At 44.4% G+C, this 8,730-nt stretch overlaps 1 pseudogene; it reads right to left on the bottom strand.

Moving 5' to 3' along the window:
• Positions 1-8,332, bottom strand: LOC140222540 (uncharacterized; annotated as a pseudogene).
• Between the last annotated feature and the right edge of the window lie 398 nt (positions 8,333-8,730).

The raw sequence follows: 8,730 nt of genomic DNA, 5'->3' as shown, positions 1-8,730 counted from the left end.
TTAATGCTTCTTTCTCCTCTTTGTAGGATCCTCCTCGTATGGAAGCCCTCTCTTATATAGAAACTTTAGGAATTCTACAAAATCCTTCTGGTAGTCTCCTTTCTTCTTGCACCACTTGCAAGTGTCCTTGTCCACCACCTCTTCATGGTTTGATTTTTTATGGTGATCATTCAGTGGAGCCTTTCCATGTACCTTAGAAGAAGAGGTATTGTTCCACTGGGATTTCCCTTGTGGCTTAGAATTATTGTTTTGATAATTCCTCTTCTTATTTTGGTTCAGGTAATTGATAGAATCACCATGTGAGCCCTTAAATCTTTCCTCTTCTTGCACACACATGGCAATCATCTTCTCAATGCCCCACTTTTCTAGATGTGAGTTGTAATTAACAGCAAAATCCTCAAACTCCTTGGGTAGGGAGGCAAAGATCAAATGGACTATGAACTCATATTTGAGCTCCATGTCCATAGCTTAAGCTTGGAAGCCATGTTGCTCATTCTCAATATGTGCTCCCTTATTCCACCACCAGTATACTTCATAGTAACAAGCCTCTTAATAAAAGTGCTTGCATAAGCCTTTGAAGAGCCAATAAACTGACTCTCCACCTTTCTTAGGTACTCCCTGGCGGTGGTATACTCTGGGATTGCTCCCCTTATTGCCTCCAAAATGGAGCTCTTAATCACCATCATGCACTTTCTGTTTGACTAGTCCCACTTCGCACGATCAAGGTCGTACTGCATTCTAATTGGTGCATGATCACGCACCCGAGTGTTGAAATCATCTTTGCTCTCATTCTCGGCCCTCACGGGGTCCTCAGGAGCTATGGGACAAGGATCAGTCAGTGCTAGATCAATATCCGACAACGCAAGCGCTATCTCAATCTTCTCTCGCCATGAGCCGTAATTCCCTCCATTGAGGGGCTCTATGGACGAGACGTAACTCAAAGCATTGCCTGAAAATAAAATTCATAAAAATTTGAGTTAATTCAACGTTGGTCAAATTAAAACATAAAACTTCTCATTATTAATTCCATATCATCGTTGGACAGAAATAGAATCAACAATGATAAAACAAAACTTATTAGTACAATAATTTTATCAACAACGTTGGTCAGTAGATAAAATTATCATACTCAGAAAAATTACTTATTTTCTAATTAAATTTTCCCGTTGGTTCCAATTTAATTAGAGAAATAGACTAAAAAACTTCATCTTAATGCATAAATTGGCAAAATAAAGCCAAAAAAAATTCAACTTAACTTAAACTTAATACAGTGGAAGCTTAAACTTAATTTGTGAATTTTACCCACAAGAACAACTCCTTAAAACTAATTTTATTTGAGCCACTAATTCAATTTCTAGGAAAAATGAAAAAATCGCTAGAAAAAGAAAAAGTAAAAAGCTCAAACTCTTCTGTTCTTCCGGCCCGAGAGACGTATTGCGGCTCAGCGAGCGCCGTCGCAACACGGCGCAGCTAGCGTGTGCGCCTTGGTCTAATCTTTTCCTGCAACTCTCTGGGCCAAAACGCTTTGTTCTTGCCGGCCCACCAGATGAAACAGCACGGCCTGCTACTTGTTGAAAGCATCTAGGCCCCAAACTTGTGTTTTGGTAATTAATGACGGCCTTAGTGGACTAACAATTTCTTTGAGAATATGAGTATAGGTTAGTCTCGGAGTTGAAGTGATCATCGAAGGACGCTATGGTGATAACTTGGATGGTTTGTACGTTGGAAAGCTCAAGGCAAAGGTATACAATAGGGTTTTCTATTTTATCGGTCAAGAGGTGCTTAGTGGATGTAAATTGACCGGATTAATAGGCTAGATAGCCGTACTATTAAGAGGGGTCAATTTCATTTACTTGACGGTTCTATAGTGCCACTTTGCTCAAACAATTGCATTGCATGCATATGGATTAACATAGTTTGAGAAAGTGAAAGAAATGAGAAAAAAAAACATATTCTAAAGAGTGCTGACTGCATAAAGGTGGACGGTCCAGCCCTATATGGGTGGACAGTCAACCTAACTTAGACAGAGACGTGTTTTCAGGGTTAGAGGCTGTTTTTGTGAGGCGGACGGTCCGGTCCCCTGTAACGGTACAGTCTGACACGCATTAAATACTGAAGTAGCCGTTGGACTTGAACGGCAGACGGTCCGGCCCCTGTGAGGTAGACGGTCCGGCCCCTGTTTTCACGAGTTTTGAACCTAACGGCTAGCTTTTGGAAGAGGGCCTATATATACTTCACCCCCGAGCATGGGTGAGCTCTCTTGGCACTTTGGAAAGCATTTGTGACATCCTTAAGCCTTCTTCCACCTCTCACTTACTCACTTTGCTTAGAGATTGCATTCTTGTGAGATTGAGAGCATCCTAGTGCATTGCATCAAGAGTTTGAGTTTTGTGGCACTAGGGAGTCTTCAAGCAAGTGTTATTGGCTTATTACTCTTGGAGGTTGCTGCCTTCTAGAAGGCTTGGAGAATGTGGAGCCGTTGAGCCCTTCAAGGAAGATTGTGAGGGAGCCTCGGCTATTCTTGTGAGGGGTTTGTGCTCACCTCGCCGAAGCGGTGAAGAGCAACACTAGTGGAATCGAGGTTTGGAGAGCTTCTTTGATTCAAGCTGGCTCAAACATCAAGTGACGTCTTGATAGAGGAGCAGTTGAAGCATTGAATCCACCTCAACATGGATTAGGGGTGACCGGCAAGTCATCGATACCATGGGAAAAATTCGTCTCTTGTGTTCAGTTCTTTCCTTGCTCAATTTCATTATTGCAATTTACTTTGAGCAATTACATTCTTAGAGATTGAATTATTCCTTGTCATCTTAGGTTACAAACGCTCACATAGTTTTAAAGTAGCTAGAAATAGTTTTCATCTTGTGTTACTAATTAAATTTCTTTAGTGTTGTGATTTTAGTTGAAACCGCCTATTCACCCCCCTCTAGTCGGTATCCTAGATCCTATACTTGCGCTCGCCCACATGGCTCTCCCAAGCCACAACTTGGGCCTGAGCCAGCAAAGTTCGCGCCCGCCAGGGCCAAAAGTTGGCCCAGACGATCTGTGCCATTCAATTTGATCCGACGGCCACGCGTTGATCTCGGAGGATCAAAAGGCGCAGCGTGGCTGGCTCCCCAAACCCTAACTCATTCTGTTCTTTCCCCTTCCCTTCCTCAACGCCGCACCGAGTGAAATAGAGGAGCGGCGGCTGAAGAGAGGTGGCGCGCCGCCGCTGGTCCCCTCGCCAACGCGCGCACCCACCCTAGGGTGAGCGTGCCGCCATCGAGCGGCCTAGTGGCGGTGCCCTAGGCACCCGCGCGCGCTGCGGCGGCGCCGAGCGGAGCGGCCAAGGCAGCGGCGTGGCAACCCGAAGGTCGTTGGTGTGCGCGCGGCCTCTAGTGGCTTCTTCCGGAGTGGATCCAGCGAGGGATGGACTAAAGGTAAGTCACCAATTCCTTTACTTCTCTGGATCTTCCCCTTCTTAGGGTTTCGGTACCACGGCCGTTAGTCAAGATATGGCAAGCCGTAGTGTTTTCTGTCCTGCGGTGGAGCGCCACCGACGGTCGTCGGTGGATCCGGTGGCCGCTGCTTTAGAAGAAAAAGGTTCTAAAAAAAATTCTTACTTTTGGTTTTAACTCGAAATTGAAAATCCCCTCCTTCTAATTTCTTCGGTGTGTGTGCAACAATGGGAGGGGAAAACGGAATCAAGAGTTAAACACTAACTCCAATCTAGATAACTGCTAATCACGGCTGGTACCAAATGTTAGATCTAATTGACTTAGTGCTTAACTTAAATAACCTAATAGTGATCATTAGCCGTTCATCTAGTCGGGTAAAGACTTAAAGCTCAGGCTAAACAACAATGTTTTGTAACTAATAGAGAACTAACCCGAGAGGGAGAGGGAGAGAGAAGGAGTGAGATACCGACCATCGGGCTTATCGGATGAACTCGCCATGGACTGAGTTGGAGACGGCGGGGGCATGAACGGCGGCGGCGGCAGTGTGGGTGGCGGCGGTGCTTCCCGTCGCTACCGTGCCTAGATTAGATCGGGTTCTAGGGTTTGTTAGGTGGGCGAGTGGGCACGGCAGCGAACTTGGGTGTTCGTGCTATCAGCCCCCACCTCTCTCCTTTTATATGCGCTGCACGACGGGGGTCCGCAACCATGGATTGGTTGTGTGCCCCCGATCAGGGCGCGAGATAGGGTTCGACTCGGTCGTTGAACCGAGTTGGGGTGAAGATCAAACTAACACATCTCTCCCTCATCCCTCCCTCTCTCTCCGCCAGGATCGGATGGAGTAATTTACCACCGACCTATTATTATGTACTCCCTCCATCCTAAAATAAGTGTCCGTTAAGAGCGAAATACTGAGCAATGCTGGCCAAGCAAGCGTTGAGACTGGCGCAAAACCAAACATCACTATGCTCTCAGGTGTTAAGAGCGAAATATTACCCTGAGGGGAATGTATTGCAAGCAAGAAGTCGCAGGGGAATGCCATACACTTGGAGAAGGATAATGCAAGGTATTTGTGTTGAGAAATGGGATTATCTGGAGGGTGGGAAATGGAAAAGACATCAATATTTGGCCTGATACCTGGTTGCCAAGGGACTGGACGAGAAGGGCCATTACACCTCGAAGGTGAAGCCTACTAACTAAAGTAGATGAGCTGATTGATCCCGTAACAGAGCAGTGGGATTCAGACTTATATTCCAGAATTTTTTTTTTGAAGAAGATGCGAAGCTGCTACTGTCAATTCCAGTCCATGTTGATCTGGAAGATGTTGTTGCATGGCACTATGACAATAGAGGAAACTTCTCGGTACGGTCAACATACAAGATGCAGCGTGCCCATGACCAGAGATCAAGCAGACAAGGAACAGGTTCGTCGACAACCGGGCAAGCTTTTGATGAGGAGCAGTGGAAGGGCTTGTGGAGGATAAATTGCCCAGGGAAAGTCAGGCACTTCCTGTGGCGTTTTGCACACAGTAGTCTGGCCCTGAGAATGGAATTACAGGGATGAAGCTCGATACGAAGTGTGTGGTGTGCAATAGACTGAATGAGGATGGAGGCCACCTATTTTTCAATAGCAAATATGTCAAGCAGGTGTGGCAAGCACTGAGCCTTGAGAGCTACAGAATAGAACTAGAAGCAAAGCAATCGCCCCAGGAGGTTTTACAAACTGTACTGGCAATGAAGGATGATGCCCAGATAATGGTAGTAGTGCTACTTTGGCAATGGTGAAAGGAGAGAAACCGAGTTAGAGAAGGAGAACAAAGAAGGTAGGTAGATGACCTGGCCTATATTATTAACAAGCTGACAGCAGAGTTTAGGGGCTGGTAAATGAAAAACAGAAGCAGGCTATACGCTGCAAACAGGTTTGGCGACGGCCAGGACCTGAAACTCTGAAGATAAATACAGACGGCGCATTCACTCCTAACAATGGTAATGGCGGATGGGGGTTTGTCATACGTGATGAACATGCGGCAATTATTCATGCGGGAGCCGGCAGCTGCCTGTACCTGATGGACGCCTTCCATGCAGAGATGCTTGCGTGCCAGCAAGGGATCACAGAGACCGTGAACCAAGGTATGCGACGAGAGTCATCCTGGAAACTGATTCGACGATGGTCAAGCTTGCACTGGAATCGAATTCTTTCGGGCTGGCTCCTACTGGAGGAATTGTATACGAAATTAAAAACTTGATTAGGCTGAATTTCCTTAATTTCGTGGTTATGTATTGCCCTAGAGAATGTAATAGGGTCGCGCACGCTATAGCGGCGCTTGGATGTAAGTGTCCTCGGGTTACTGTCCTTCGCTGGGATGGTTTGCCCAATGGGCTTGAGGACATGGCCTCTCTGAGTTAATGGAATTCCTTTTAAAAAAATAAGTGTCCGTTTACCTTTCAAATTTATGGGATTTTATCCCATAAAAAGTGTTCATTTAGCAACTAGTTAGAGACATCTAATTAAAGCAACACTCACACCAATAAAAAAAATGTGTATTGAGAAGTGCATAGAGCCAATAAAATTATCAATTGATGTTTTTTCTCTAGTTCTAATGTACGTGCATTTATTGAAGATCCAAAAATCAAATAGACTGCACTAATATGAGTAATTAAGGGTAGCATGGTCACTTCTCATAACTACTAATGTGTCCAAAACTTTATAAACGAATACATATTTTGGGACGGATGGACCGTCCCAAAATAAGTATACTTTTTAGCATTCGAGTTTTGTCCCATAAAGAGTGTACTTTTAGCTTCTAGTGGAACTCATTTAATTAAAACAACACTCACACAAATAAAACAAGAGTATATGGAGAAGCATGTATAACCAATCAAATGGATAATTGATGTTGTTTTTCTAGTTCCAATGCACATATATTCATTCAACATCTAGAAAATTTAAACAGACAATGCGACTTTTAATAACGACTAATGTGAGTAATTAGGAGTAAGATGGTTATTTGTCATAACTAATATTGTGTCCCATAAAGACTGTTTGTTTAGAAAATTTTAGACAAGATAGTAGCAATGCTAAAAGTCCAAAATACTCCTAATAACTCTTCTTAATCAGATGGATTATCAAGTAGAATTAATTATGCATGCACGTTTGCGGTAATTGTTGGATCTATTAGCCTTCCTTATTTAGGGCATGCACAACGGTTTAGACGGCTGCCGTCTGTAAGTCACATATAGACAGTGAAACTGACAGTTTGTACAATAATTTGACTTTTAAGTTATCTGCAAGTTATTTAATTCATTCAAATCAAGGGGATTAGGTATAAATATGATCTATGTATGTCATTTTGCTTGTTCATTCAATGCAATGCATGCTGCCTCATATTATGGACACATGAATTTGACATAGAAGCATAAATATAATATATATTTATAATAATTGATCTTTGCAATATATAATATGATAATATAATAAAGATTCAATATATTAGTCATAAAGACTTAATAGATTACTCATGTTCGCCTCAAGCACAGGTTCACACCTAACGTTACAGATTTCACAGAGCAATATGTTGGGTTCACTGTGGCCTAACAGAGCAATGCAATCCTCCATCCTCTATTATTTTTTTCCAACACATCTTGCTGATCACCCTGATGGGCTTCCTGATCCTCCTTGCCATCAGCATGATCACCCTCAGAGTCTACTGAACATCTTGCTGCAAGGCATGTCCTCTGCTTGTTCAGGCTCCGCAGCAGATTGAGAAGGGATGTCCGAATTCTGAATGAAGCCTGCCATCTCTTCGCTACCACTACCTTAAGCTTCTCCGGCCATCTCTTCTCCACTGCTACCTGAAACTTCTTCTGGATATTCATTTTCTCAAGATAAATACAAGGTCATAAATTCAGAATGGTATTCTGGTATCTTAAAGCTTACCTGAACAACAACAACATAGTATTTTGAATTTTTTGGATTGCTGCAGTCAACAACATCTGCAGTGGCTTGGGTGTTCACCTAATAAACGAAGGACATATTCATCATCAAGAAAGATTATTGTCGGATTTTGAGGCATGGCCATAAACTGTAGTTCTACACTTCTATGCTTAGGAAGTAAATCGTTACATGTCATTGTTAGTTGTAGCCCTCAAAGAGTATTTCATTGTTCATAGAAACAAGGCTATATCATCGGTAAATTATCCTATCCTTTGTACAGCTATTAGAACTGTAGGATTTCAAAAACACAAAACTAGAGCAGTTCTTCCTGTAACAAGTCAACTGCAACAGCACTCACCCAACATATTAGTACAATCATAGAATGGTACAGAACATTACGAGCAACAGAAGATAGCAACAGTCTTATTAACTGTAATCTAGTATGAACATACAATAGAAGATAGCAGCAGTCATATTGAGTGTAATCTAGTAGTAGTCGTCTAAAAAATCTGAATATTACCAGCATTTTTCCATCCTACAATACAATTCGTATGTCATTTAACAATCCAGAAGCAATTAATCTGGACACCATTTCCTTCATATTCCACATGCTACTAACAACCTAATGCAGCTTGCCTAAATCGACCAACAGCATGACCGCACCAATCGCTCGACAAAACGCCATATCATCGTAACTGTAGCGAACCTAACGCAATTAGGCAGGCTAAGTGCTCGATGAAATGCCCTCAAGGAAATGGAAAGGGAACACCTCGTACTATGACGATGCTCTTGCATAGCTGAGCGACCGAGTCGGCGCGGAGGAGGCCGCGGCGCTCCTCAAGGGGACGGTCGTAGTAGTTCGCGGGCACGTGTTGGAAGGCGAAATCCCGCACACCGCGTGCGGCCAGGAGGGCCGAGAGCCCCGCCTCCGTAGCTCCCGCCTCCGGAGATGGAGGAAGCATGGCGCGGCGGCGGCCCAGCTATCCGGCCTCGCCTCCCGTCGGCATCCCGTGCGGAGGGAGGGGAGCCGGAGGGGAATCGGTTGGAGCAGCGTTGCTGCTTGCTTGAGATAAGCGTGCGGGTTGATTTTTGCACCCGATCCGGAGGTGCGCGGATCGATCATACAATGGGCGTGGAGGTCGTCGCTGGGTGTTGGAGCACGAGCCCGCGCCGTCATCTCGCGAGACGACGGCGCGCCCTTCCCTTGGCTCGGACGAGGGGCTTTTGGCAAATATGCCAGCTCCCAGTCGGCTCCCAGACATCCGTTGTACGTGCCCTTAGAGAGTCTGGCTCGGACATCAATGGTGTGAGTAAATGATCGATTCGTTAACTGAGCGAGAAAGTATTACGAGGAAATTTA

This window comes from Setaria viridis, chromosome 4, assembly GCF_005286985.2.
Source record: "Setaria viridis chromosome 4, Setaria_viridis_v4.0, whole genome shotgun sequence".
NCBI classification, from domain to species: domain Eukaryota; kingdom Viridiplantae; phylum Streptophyta; class Magnoliopsida; order Poales; family Poaceae; genus Setaria; species Setaria viridis.
The sequence above is the reverse complement of the archived record's forward strand: the minus strand, read 5'-3'. Positions and strand labels throughout refer to the sequence as shown.